Source organism: Helianthus annuus, chromosome 15 (genome assembly GCF_002127325.2).
Source record: "Helianthus annuus cultivar XRQ/B chromosome 15, HanXRQr2.0-SUNRISE, whole genome shotgun sequence".
In the NCBI taxonomy this organism is placed as follows: Eukaryota; Viridiplantae; Streptophyta; class Magnoliopsida; order Asterales; family Asteraceae; genus Helianthus; species Helianthus annuus.
The window spans coordinates 15,960,312-15,973,625 of record NC_035447.2 but is presented as its reverse complement, the minus strand read 5'-3'; the positions used below and the strand labels follow the sequence as shown (position 1 = coordinate 15,973,625).

General features: G+C 37.3%; 2 long non-coding RNA genes across 2 annotated transcripts; both read left to right on the top strand.

The window, feature by feature from the left end:
- The first annotated feature begins 770 nt into the window (after positions 1-770).
- LOC110909500 lies at positions 771-4,628 on the top strand. The gene is made up of 3 exons (XR_002575405.2): positions 771-915; positions 2,596-2,988; positions 3,071-4,628. It is a non-coding gene; the product is annotated as an uncharacterized LOC110909500 (long non-coding RNA).
- A 1,230-nt stretch (positions 4,629-5,858) lies between these two features.
- On the top strand, positions 5,859-6,796 carry LOC118487389. Its single transcript, XR_004881729.1, has 4 exons — positions 5,859-6,024; positions 6,106-6,217; positions 6,366-6,447; positions 6,537-6,796. It is a non-coding gene; the product is annotated as an uncharacterized LOC118487389 (long non-coding RNA).
- Positions 6,797-13,314: the final 6,518 nt, after the last annotated feature.

Sequence of the window (13,314 nt, the reverse complement as noted above, 5' to 3'; positions counted from 1 at the left end):
AGAACTTGTTAAGACACGAACATAACTTGTTAAGACAAGAACACCATAAAACACAAACACGACACGAAAACCAACAGGTCTTATCGTGTCGACCTGTTTAAGACACGAAACATGTTAAGGGTCAAATACGAAACTGTTAAGATCGTGTAGTTTCGTGTCATTTTTCATGTCCGTATCTGAAATTGTCAGCCCTACTGTTGTATATACATTTAGGGGGAAAGGAGAAAAAATAAATAAATAAACAGAAAAATGGAAAGTTGATGCCCCACCTATAAGTTTTTTTTTTTTTTGAAAGGTGTAGATCGATTGGAAACCCACTACCGACTGCACTTCAACCCTTTTTATCGGAAGCATCGCCACTCGGGTTCGAATGAGAGGGAGTGCAGTGCAGAGTCCTTCCTCGCACCTCGTGGAAACTTAATCTCGACTGACAGGCTCGAACCTGTGACCTCGGTCAGGAACCCCACCAAGGTGGGTAAACCTTACCACCTCACTTGCAGTGAGTGGAAATTGAACCTGAGCCTCTTTAAAAAACTCAAACACTTTCCATCACCACTGAACTACAAGGTAATTGGCAAGCCCACCTATGAGTACCAACCAGGTACAACTATTGTACACATTGTTTTGTATTGTATTGTGTGTTATTATTATTGTACACATTGTTTTGTCTGTTATTATTGTACACATTGTTTTGTATTCTTTTGTAGGTTATTATTATATATATCCACAAACAAAACCCTATCCCCGAAACCTTCGCATCATATTCTATTCTTTCATTCTTTGACAAACGGCAAAGCCCATGCAGTCAACAATCGCTAGATTACTTAATCACGGTCGTATAGATCAGCGAAGGTATGTGCCCCGGTGCTGCTACTTCTCAGCTCTGTTTTCCGCAACTCTTCGGCACTTGATCAGGTACCACATCATTCCTCGTTTGTGTTGTATACTTGAATCGTGATAAATTTTTACGTATTTTGAGTAAATATGTTCTTCGTATTGAAAGTTTTAACGAATGTGAGTTCATTCTTTTTAGGTTTCCGATCATCGATTGCAAATTAACAAATGAAATTTTAACTTGCTTTCTCTAACTGTTGTTTCTGTGTTTGGTTTGTTTGTTTTCCATCATGTTCGTGCTTTAACACATGTATTAATCGTTTTCTTGTTTTTTTCTCACCCATTTAACACGTTATTAGTTCATTTATTTGACAAGAACCTTCAACAACCTCACTTAAACTCATCTACACCTTCTCTCCCCCCTTTCGCTCAAACTCCTCCATTGAAATAGTGAAAACCACTCAAACTCGATTAGGTAGCATCATCAAGAACTTATAAGATCCACCAATGAAAAACCAAAAGAAAAAAAATCATTACTTTTTTCGTTTGGTTGACTTAATTACGACGTGTTTCTGAGCTTTAATATGAATTCTACAAATACAAAGTTTGAAACTATTTTCATCTTTCGCCTTCCTGCTCAGTATATATTTCAGGTATGCTTATAATCCTTATAGTTGTGTTTGAATTCAAGTGAAACAATTTACATTTGCAAAAAAAAAAAAAAAAAAAAAAAAACTGATCGAAACCCTTAATAAATCGTACACATTTTCTATTTAGATGGACTAAAAATAAATGCAAATGAAATCTATACTCTCTATAAAGAAGAAATGAATGCTCACGTGGCAATTAGATAGGCTGTCTAACAATACCTGTCTTATGTCATTATTGCATCATAAATCCTTAATTTAAAATCTTTTAAAATACATTTAAAATACAAAAATCAGATTTTACCCCCTTCATTTGAATTTCAAATTTCAAATTCACATCCCTCCAAAATCTGACGTTATTACATCCATTTTCGTATTTCAAATTCACATCCCTCCAAACCCTCACATTATTACATCCTTCCAAACCCTCACATTTCAAATTCACATCCCACTCTCTCTCTACATCCTCTCACACCAGATTCAAATTCATTTCAAAACCCTGGTCTCTCTCTCTTTTTCTTCTTTGTGACACCAGCAACCAAAAAATGATGCCATCTAGAATCGTTCCAAGCTTTCACTGCTGATTCCGACGAAGATGACACCGGAATCCCGACAGTTACAAGAAGAAGTCAGGCCATCACATGGTAGTCAAGCAAAATCGAAATTCTCAACAATTCAGAACTGAAGTTGAAGATTTAGATGGAAATACCCAGACAGATTTTTTTGTGAAACCGATCAATTTACTAGCTTTTAGACTCCTAATCTCGTAATCTGCATTCAGATTTGGATGTTGTACATATAGTTATGTAATATGTAATTAGGTTTAGTTTTCATAATCTGCAATTAGGTTTTAAATTCGTAATCTGCATTCAGATCTTGTTGTTATCCTAATCAGCATTAGGTTTTGTTTTCCTCATCTGTAATTAGCTTTTAGACTCCTAATCTCTAATTAGCTTTTAGACTTCTAATCTCGTAATCTGCATTCAGATTTAGCTGTTGTACCTGTAGTCTTGTAATATTTAATTAGGTTTAGTTTTCATAATCTGCATTCAGATCTGGTTTTTGTTGCACTCGTAATCTACATTTAAGTTTTGTTTTCGTAATATGGGTTTAGGTTTTGGAGGAGACTGTTGAACTTTATTTAGGTCTAACGAGGATGCTCGTGAAATCAACTGTTCATCAAGATTTATGTCAGCTGTTTAGGGTAGATAGCATTCGTTTTTGCTCAACCTGGTAATTCCTATGGTTTTCTAAACTTTTATGTTAGTTTTTGTATGTGTTGGATAACATGTTTGTCTGTTTTTTTTTAACCAGGTGTGTTTACGAGGCTTTAAGAGTGCGAAATCGTGCTGCAAAAAAGCATGCATTAGAAATCCCATTGATATGTGATCATCAAAATAATCCTATAAGAAGCTGGGATTGTGTCAAGGGTGTCCTAAAAAGTGAAGTTCGTCATCCTCTTTTCTTTGCAAGTTCGCAAAGAAGAACCCTCTGCAGGGTGATGAGGGTATAAAACCGTGTTGTTTCTTGTTTTATTTCTCTCATTTTTAATTATTGATTCCTAATTTTGTTTTTTTTGTTCTTATCAGAGATATGGTTTGTTGGGTCTTTTAAGAAGGGGTGGGAAGACTATTCTTCTTCCTCTACGCAATGTAAGGTCTCCTAATTAAGGATCTCACTCAACGAACAATCACTAGGTGTGCGGAATCCACCTAGCAATCACTATCGTAGAATATTGGATCAAGAAACAAGAGAATGAGAATGATATGAGAATACACAAAGTATTCTCAGATAATGAAGATGATGTCACACGCAGCAGCCGCCAATGCACACACAGTATAATGATTAGGGTTGCTTGAGGCACAATCTTTCCACAAAAGAAGTCTCTTTGTTTTTCATTTCACTAAAGAACATATATATAGGGAGAAGTCCTGACTACAAAAGTCAAGACATAAAGGGCCCAAAGCCCAAAACATGAAAACATAAGTCCTGACCAAAGACTAAATTCGGACTAGGTTAAACCTAAGTCCCGACTCCTACAAATAATACTAAATTCGGACATATACATAAGTTCTGACCAAACTTTAATTTCTATAAATTACACAAAAGACCCTTAAACTTTGGAGAGCCAAGACTTATCACACGAAGTGCATTTACACACAATAACCAAAAGAACAAGTTAGAAAAGATAAAAGCGCAACGTTTATTGGCTAGGGAGGATGAAGAAAAAAAGGAAACGGGAAAGGGAAATCAAAGAGGAGGAACAAAGGATAAAAAATTTAGAGGTACGGTGAACAGTATGTTTCCAAAAGACAGACTGTGAAGAAAAACGTACCAGCAAGAGGAAGAAAGCAAAGGTGACTGATCTGTACATAAGGGAGTATAGAGAGAGCTTGGCAGCTGAGGTATGTTCTACAGCTGTCAAGCTCTCTCTATATTTACACTACGAAGCGAAAGAACAGAGAGGGCTAGGGGGCCGAAAAAGGAGGAGAAACTAGTCGAATAAAAAAATAATTTTAGCATTTTTTAATATTTGTCTTAAGTTGCAATGGCTGCTCAACCCTTCCCCCTTCAATTAGGCCATCATTTTGACCTAATAATCTTTTCTAATGGCGCTTGGAATGTTATTCGTAATCGGAATCAATATACGTCTCAATACACGGTGAGAGAAGCTGTCGCTGTCAGTTTCAATCTCACATTCGAAGAGCTAGCTAATTTAGCTAGAGAAAATAGTGTGCACTATGGTACCGTTACACCGCTTCGATTGACATATCGGCGGCGGGATGAAGACGGCCACTGGCAACCTATCACAATTCGCACAGTAGACCAGTTCAACTACTTCAGAAACATGGCAAGAACACAACCTGCCAATAGAAATATGAGTCTATTTGTTGAGGTTGACGTTGCACATGTGGAGGGTGGAGGTGGAGCAGCGAAGGGTCAAGCAGGCATGCTATAGAGATGTAATTTTTAGATCGTCTTTTGTTGTTAGATGTTGAAACTTGATGCTAGTTGCTAGTTGTCTAATTTAGGCTCGCTGTATTAGTTTATCATGCATGTCAAGAAATAGTATGAGTTAAGATATAATGTTTATAACAATTACCTTAAGAACCAGGCAACTTTCAATCCGAATGACCTGTTTGGCTACTTTTCTGTTTTAGCTGAACTATTTACTTGACTTATTTGACCCGCTCCAATACATAAATAATGCAAATTGACCTGTTTATATGTAAATGGATCGAATTTGGCACATTTACATCAAAATATTGAAGACTTTATTGCTAAAGCTTCTGTTCAGTTTCTATTCATCACCAGAGTTTTTAAATCTACATAAAAGAACTAAACTTTCATAAATAAACGTTTGGGTGCATGTTTTACGGTAAGAAAATGCATGTGGTTGCATCGATGAGGTGAAATTTGTGTTCTTTCTTTTTAATGTCTGCTAATTTTGAAAGTGACATGCATTTTAGATGTGACTTGATTGCTTAAAGTTGCACCTTACCTTTCGTTCTGCTACTAGTCTAGTCGTTGAACTTTCAAAAGTTCTTTTCTAAATCATGCATGTTTATTGTGTTACCAGATTAGTCCTTGAACTTTCATAGTAGTCAGAGTTACAAGGTTCACAATTAAAAGAATTAATACCATTTTTACATGGAAAGATCAAGGAAAAGATATAAAAACTTTAATAATCCAATAATTAAAAACGTAAGATCAGTGGCGAAGGGTAATGGGTGCCCGGGGGTGCACCCGCCCACCCCAATATTTCGGTTAAAAGTGTATATGGTCGGATTTTTCGTCTGAAAATTTTAAAAATTATATAGGATCGCCCACCCATTATTTTTCCTAAATAATGGGTAGTTTGGTAAATATATTTCAACTCTTATTTTATTTGTTTAACCCTTGATTACCGACCACACAATAAAATTAATATCTCACAAATAGCTTCACGATTTACATAGAAAAAGAAATTGCTGATAGGTTTGATTCGGAAGACATATTTGATGAATTCCGGGCTGAGTTGTAATTTTTTGTCCAGGTTCCATTTATCTCGTATCATTATATATATATATATATAGGTCTTTTGTTTGTTATACAATATTTAGTTTTTCTATTTGCAAGAACAGGTCCTTTGAATGAATGATTTTTTTTAGTTTTATTTGAAACTATTATTATTTAACCTGACCTGAATTGAATAGCCGACCTGACCCGACCCGGCCCGAAACATAATGATAGGAAAAAATTTTCGGGTTCTATCACTTTACGCCCACTCGAAACTTTTGGTCAAGCTCCGCCACTGCGTAAGATTAAGTCAACTGTCTTGGACATGAGTGTGTAACTAATTTTTTTTTTTATTTTGAAGCTTTGGCCTTCATGGCGTGATGTTTTGCTTACAAGTGGTCACATAGAATGGCTATTAGGGTTGTATGGTGTATTGAGGGAGAAATTCTCCGGTAAAGGCTACTAGATTGACTGTCCTCTTGCGGTTTCTGCTCGCAAACTCATAGTACAACTTTGCTCTCTACAGGAACTATATTTTCATCTGGTAACCCTTTCTTCTATTTAAACATTGAAAAGAATTGATTAATTTGGCTTATATTAAAACTAACACTTTTTTTAATCATAGATGCTGGTGCTTCTCAAGAGAAGCATCTTCTGCAACTATTATCTGGAATCGTTCAATTGATTCATCCTCCTGATGTTATTGCAAAAGCAATTGAAAGTGGAGGAAGTGAGAGGTAGTATATCTACTGGTGACAAAAACAGGGGGGGGGGGGGGTTACGCATATAAGGGCGGGTCGAATTTGGTTGACCTGAAATATAATTTTTCTGACTTTTTTCTCTCTATGATATTGTGCTTTACACAATTTCGTTTTGTTCAATGAGTGGCTTGATGGATGCCGTGGACTATTATCCATATCTGCTGTTACCAATCCAGTTTATTTGATGATCTCTTGAAACACATAAGGTAAGTTAAATGTGTTTATCTAATAGTATTAGCACTTTAATCAACTCTACAAATATTTATTTACCGTTTTTTACCTGTTTGATGTTCAGGCCTTTTGGTACACTCAGTTTGTTGTTTGCCTTGATGTGTGAAGTTATTAAAGACCTTATGACCAAAGATATGGACGAAGAACCTTGGAGTTGGGTTGCACGTGATATATTACTAGATACCTGGATGACACTTTTAACAGTAAATAGTTAATATGCTCAATTCCAGCGTATGATACTTGCTACAACAATGGTGGCTTTGTACTAACTAGTGGGTTACCACCCGCACTTTGTAGCGGGTTCGAAACGTAGATAAAAATAAGCAAATCGCGAGAGTTAAAGTTTGATGTTTAGTCAAGGGACTATACACCAATGTGGTGGTGGTCCATTGGCAAAGGCAGAGCCTTTAAAAACACGTAGGTTGGGAAGAGGGAAGTCTTAGGTTCAAGTCCAAGTGTCCAACAATCGACATGGGATTAAAAGAAATTAGCCGTTTAAAAAAAAGTAGGGGCAAAACATGTAAAGTTGAGGGGCTAAAGTTGTTTCTTATTAAATTTGGGGTGCTAAAGTTGTATTAGTTAAGGGGTAAAACATGTCATTATTAAAGTTGTGGGGCTAAACATGTCATTATTAAAATTGAGGCATATTAAAGTTGAGGGGCTAGAGTTGTTTATCATTAAAGTTGAGGGTCTAAAGTTGTTTATCATTAAATTTGAGGGTCTAAAGTTGTTTATTGTTAAAGTTAAGGGGCTAAAGTTGTTTATTATTAAAGTTGAGGGGCTAAAATGTCATTATTAAAGTTGAGGGGCTCAAATTCAATATGTCTTCCTTAAAGTTGAGGGGATAAAGTTGGTTGATGTGACAAAATAGCATATTTATAATATATATGAGGGTTATTGGATTTTATCACCTCCAACTATCGGTCTTTGGCCGTTGCCACCCCCAACTAACACTTTGACACCCGGCACCTCCAACTTGACTTTTAGTTTGTGCTGGCACCACTCTATTAACAGATTACTAACAGAGTTAGTTTCTGATCCTACGTGTCACAACCTAGCTTACGTGGATAGGAAAACATGGCGAACACGTGGCACTATAAAAACCCTTATAAAAACCCTGCATTGTTCTGTTATTCAATTTTCCAAACAAGCAGCCAACAACGGCGGACAGAACACTAGACCTAAGACTATGGGGTATGGGGCGGGGGTTTGGGCTTGGGTTGGGGGAAAACGCCCAAGCCACCACCCCGGGTGGGCTTGGGTTGGGGTGTGGCCCTTGGGGCTTGGGTTTCAAGCCGGGCGTGGGGCGGTCTTGACATCCTAGCAGGCTTGCTTCTCGCTGACCCCCCCATGTCATAGCGGGTCATATGAAAAGTTTGAATTTTAAATTCAAATCGTTTGGCTTGGCCAAGCGGTCACCCCGACATCCCCTGTAAATAACCCCAAACCCCACCATGTGGTCCATCCCAAACCCCACCGTGTGGTCCATCGTAAACCATCGCTATCCCCCGCTACCCCATCGGCTACCCACTTCATCTACGAACCCGCTACCCCAAGCCGAAGAACATGGCATCCTGGACCCACGAGGAAGAATTGGCTCTCGTCACAAGCGTCGTTGACGCTATGAAGGGGCGGCCACCGGGCCAAACAAAATATTGGCCAGAAGCATTCGCAACCTACCGACATAACGTCGGTAACGACCACCACAACCTCAACGCGTGCCAACATAAATGGCGCGAGCTACGGCCCCAAGCTCGACCGTTTCAAGGCTTACTACGAAGCCGTTCCGAGCGGCGAGTTAAGCCACGAGTACCGGGTGACGGTGGCGAACATAGAGTTTCGAGGCAAGGAGCGAAAGGCGTTCGACAAGATCGACCTTTTTGAAATTTATTTAACGCTCTAGGTTTGTTATTTTGTAATTTTTAGAAATAATGTAATTTTTAGGAAATTATGTAATTTTTAGAGTTAATTGCCATTTTAGTCCCTGAGGTTTGTCCAAATTTGCCATTTTAGTCCAAAAAGTTTTTTTTCACCTTTGGGTCCCTGACTTTTCCGTTTTGTTGCCATTTTGATCACATACCCTAACTCCATCCAAAAATTCCATTTGTAACCAGGGGTATTTTGGGAATTTTCATTTTAAACCTTTTCAATTGCTATTTTGATCCAATTCTAAAAAATCAAAAAAATTCTAAAAAATTCAAAAAATTCGAAAAAATCCAAAAAATTATAAAAAATAAAAAAAATATATAAAAATAAAAAAAAATTCTAAAAATAAAAAATATTCTAAAAAATCATAAAATTTCTAAAAAATCAAAAAGTTCTAAAAAATAAAATAAAATAAAAAATTCTAAAAAAATCAAAAATCCTAAAAAATAAAAAAAATGTAAAAAATAAAAAAAAATTAGAAAAATCATAAAAATTCTGAAAAATAAAAAAAATCTTAAAAATTCTAAAAAAAATAAAAAAATCTAAAAATACTAAAAAATCCAAAAAATTCTAAAAAATCAAAAGAATTCTAAAAAAAACAAAAAAAACAAAAGAATTCTAAACCACAATCTCATGCCGATTAAGTCCCAACTCGATTCTTTGATTCGCGAAGGCTCGTTAGAATGGAGAAATCTTTGTGAGAAAGTAAACCTTTTTTCATGTAGACTTTCAATACGAAAAAGTGGTCATTCCAGCTTACTATGTAGACTTGTGGCTCTAACTCGTGACTAATCTCATCCCACATCGAAAGACATCGAGCCATGCAAAAAGTCGAAACTACGCTCTACAACTTCTTCAGGGTGGAAAAACCAGATAAACGATTTCGCGGGATTGACCGATAACGGGCGTAAATTGGCTTCCAGAATGGTTTCGAGATCAAGTGTTTATCGGAAAACCGGGCCATGTAAACTTCATTCTCACAAAGATTTCTCCATTCTAACTAACGAGCCTTCGCGAATCAAAGAATCGAGTTGGGACTTAATCGGCATGGGATTGTGTTTTTAGAATTCTTTTGATTTTTTAGAATTTTTTGGATTTTTTAGTGTTTTTTTATTTTTTAGATTTTTTTTAGAATCTTTTTGATTTTTTTTAGGATTTTTTTGATTTTTTAGATTTTTTTTTAATATTTCAGAATTTTTATGATTTTTTTTATTTTTATAATTTTTTTTGATTTTTTAGAATCTTTTTTATTTTTTAGGATTTTTTTTGATTTTTTAGAATTTTTTGAGTTTTTAGAAATTTATGATATTTTAGAATTTTTTTGATGTTTTAGATTTTTTTTATGATTGTTCTTTATTTTTTATATTTTTTTTGGGTTTTTTAGAATTTTTTAGAATTTTTTTGATTTTTTAGAATTGGATCAAAATAGCAATTGAAAAGGTTTAAAATGAAAATTCCCAAAATACCTCTGGTTACAAATGGAGTTTTTGGATGGAGTTAGGGTATGTGATCAAAATGGCAACAAATCGGAAAAGTCAGGGACCCAGATGCGAAAAAAAACTATTTGGACTAAAATGGCAAATTTGGACAAACCTCGGGGACTAAAATGGCAATTAACTCTAATTTTTAGGATTATGTAATTTTTAAAATTTTAATGAAGTTGTAGGTTTTTTCTATAAATGTTATGTGATTTTTATAAATTTTTTGTAATTTTTTTTTGAATATTCTGCCACGCAGTGCACCCAACCCACGCCCCGTCATACCCCAAGGACACGTAACTAGGCGGTAGGGGGGCTCTCATTTCACGTGTCAACAAATGCCCCAACCCAAGCCCCACCATACCCTCATCTCCGCAAAAGGCCTCAACAAAGTCAATCTCGTCAGAAAAAAGGACGTATGCGCCGTCGTTTACATCAACGACACCAAGAATCAAGACCAGAAACAAAAAACTCTGGTCGATAACAACGGAGACGCAAACCCTAACTGGACCTATTCGATGAAATTTATGATCAACGAATCTGAAGCGCTACAGAACCGATCTACTCTTATTGTGAAGATCTGAGTATCGATCTGCTCTATGTTTCGATTCTCGATCCGTTCGTTTGTTATGACGTCATCATCATCATCATCATCTTCATCATAGTACCAACGTGACCTAACTGAAACTGAGATCGATTCAACGAACTAGTTACCGAACTCCGGAGTCTTCATCGTAGTACCAACGTGACCTCGCATATGGAACGTTTTGTTTTGTGTGGATTAGCGTAAAAGAGAGTAGATACCATGGAACCATGTCATCATGTCCACGTAATTGATAAAGTGTCACGAATTCGCCATGTCATCTTGTCCACGTTGTTAGATATTTTAGTGTAATCGGGGATTGACTTGGTGATCAAAGCGAATTATACTACACACCAAGCAAGTTAGGAGGTGCGGGAGTGCACGCTTGTTTGAGTTATTATAATTCGAAGTGTACGGGCGGAGCCCGTACTCTACGGGGTTCCAAGGGGGCAGTGCCCCCTTGGCGGGGGTCCGGAGGCAGCGCCCCTGGGAGCAGGGTCCAAGGGGCGGCAGCCCCTGGCGGGGTCCAAGGGGCAGAGCCCCTGGCTGGGGTGGAGCTGTATCAGAAAAATTTATTTTTTGGAATTTATCACGTTTTTTGAAATGATAAAAAACGGCAGTTTTTGGGCAAATTTCGTCTGAAAAATAGAGGTAACTGCCTAATGGCAGTTACAACCCCAAAACCAAATTCGTAGACAGTTTTGATCATTCTCTTCTGGTTCATACAATTTCACGAAATACATACCCTGGTTCAATTTTCTCAAAATCAGAGTTGTATCCGATTGAATTATTCGGGTGAACCACCGAAATAATTTGATCTGAGAGTGATTACACGCCTCTCTGATCGTCCGGTTTCTGAAATTTCCCCAACACACGTAAGCTTGGTTGTGACATGTAGGATTAGAAACTAACTCTGTTGGTAACGAGTTAACAGAGTGGTGCCAGCACAAACTAAAAGTCAAGTTAGAGGTGTCGGGTGTTAAAGTGTTAGTTGGGGGTGGCAAGGGCCAAAGGCCAATAGTTGGGGGTGATAAAATCCAATAATCCTATATATAATGCATGACGTGTTTTGCTATGTTTTACCATTGTCTTACAGGAGACGAACACTTCTAGTGTGACATCATTGCTTCCACCAGAAGGAATAAATGATGCCGCCAATCTTTTTGCCCTAATTGTAGAATCAGAACTAAAGGGTTTACTTTTTGCAGCGTTTACTTTTTGTTTGTCATAAGTATCGTTTAGTTTGATATTGTACTGCGAATAATTCAGCTACATCAGCAAGTGTAGAGAAGGAAGAATACTTTCAAGCTTCTGTAGCTGGTAACTTACCTCTACTTGTCTCATGTCATGATCAGAGGTGACGATGTTGACCCATGATCAGAGGTGCCGATAACCGACGTGTTGATGTTGGTAGAGAGACTACTGATACTAGAGGTTCGCCTCCTGACAGGTGGCATGATGCTGGGAAAACTACTCCTGGTCTCGAGGCTCGGCGTGATAGCAAATGGTCATCTAGGTGGGGCCCAGATGAAAAAGACAAGGAACCCCGACCCGAATAGCGAACAAATGTTGAAAAGGAAGATAACCATAACCATAATGAAACTCAAACACATTCAACCACCACAAGATTAACATCTGAGCGTGATCCAGAACCCCGTGATAAATGGAGACCCCGCCACAGGATGGAGGCAAATTTTACCGGACCGGGTTCATTTCGGGCTGCACCTGGATTCGGGCTAGAGAAAGGACGGGCTAACGGTTTAACCACCGGCTTTACTATTGGACGTGGCAGGTCTAGTGGACCTACTGAGAATAATGATAGTGTACCTGGCAAGCCCGGTGTTTCTGCTGGCGTGTTTCTTTATCCAAGGGGAAAACTTCTTGATATATACCGTACACAAAACTTGACCCGTTTTTTGCTAACATGCCTGATGAAATCATGCAAGTTTCTCCAATAACACTAGTGAATGTTGTCTAACCGCTTGCTTTTATTGCTCCTGATAAAGACGAAGAGGTATGCTAAACCGCTAAAACATCCTCTCTGTCACTGACTTTTTATCTGTATGACTTTATCTAGGGTTGCAAACGAACCGAACGTTCAGCGAACAGTTCGTGAACCGTTCGGCGGGAAGTTTGTTTGTGTTCGTTCCTTTAGTTAAATGAACGAACATGAACAAAGGCCATGCTCCTTCGTTTATGTTTGTGAATGTTCGGTAACATCTTCGTTTGTGTTCGATAGTATAATTAGTGTTTTCAGTTTTTATATTTTATTTAAATACTTTGAAATTCTGTCAAGTAAAATATTTAATAAGTATTGGTGTATTATATATTATGTTCATGAACGCTTGTTTGTGTTCGTTTTTTTCCATGTTTGTTCATGAACGTTCGTTTGTGTTCGATGCCTAAAATTAACAAAGGAACACGAACACCTTCATTTCCTTAACGAACGAACACCAACATAAAGTGTCTAAGATCTCTGAGAGCACTTGCATTTTACCACTGTAATGAAAGAGAGGGCGGTAGAGATGGGCTAGGTCCACATGGTACAAGCTATACAGAATTTTCAGGATGGCATTCTTAGTAAATTTTTGCGATCGTTAATGCAACTAATTCTCTTTGAGGATTACAGGTAAGATGCAACTCTGTAGTGTTGACCTTTTTGACGGATTGTGTAAACTGCAAAATACAATCTTTTAATTTTATATTTCTTTTTCATAATTATATGATTTAAATCTTAAATTTGTGTGGTTGCAGCATGGGTCTTGTAGGAGGTGCAGCTGATGCTCTTTTCCCGCTAATCCTATGTGATCATGGTCTTTACCAGGTATCTCTACTTACTTTCTTTTGAAGTTCAT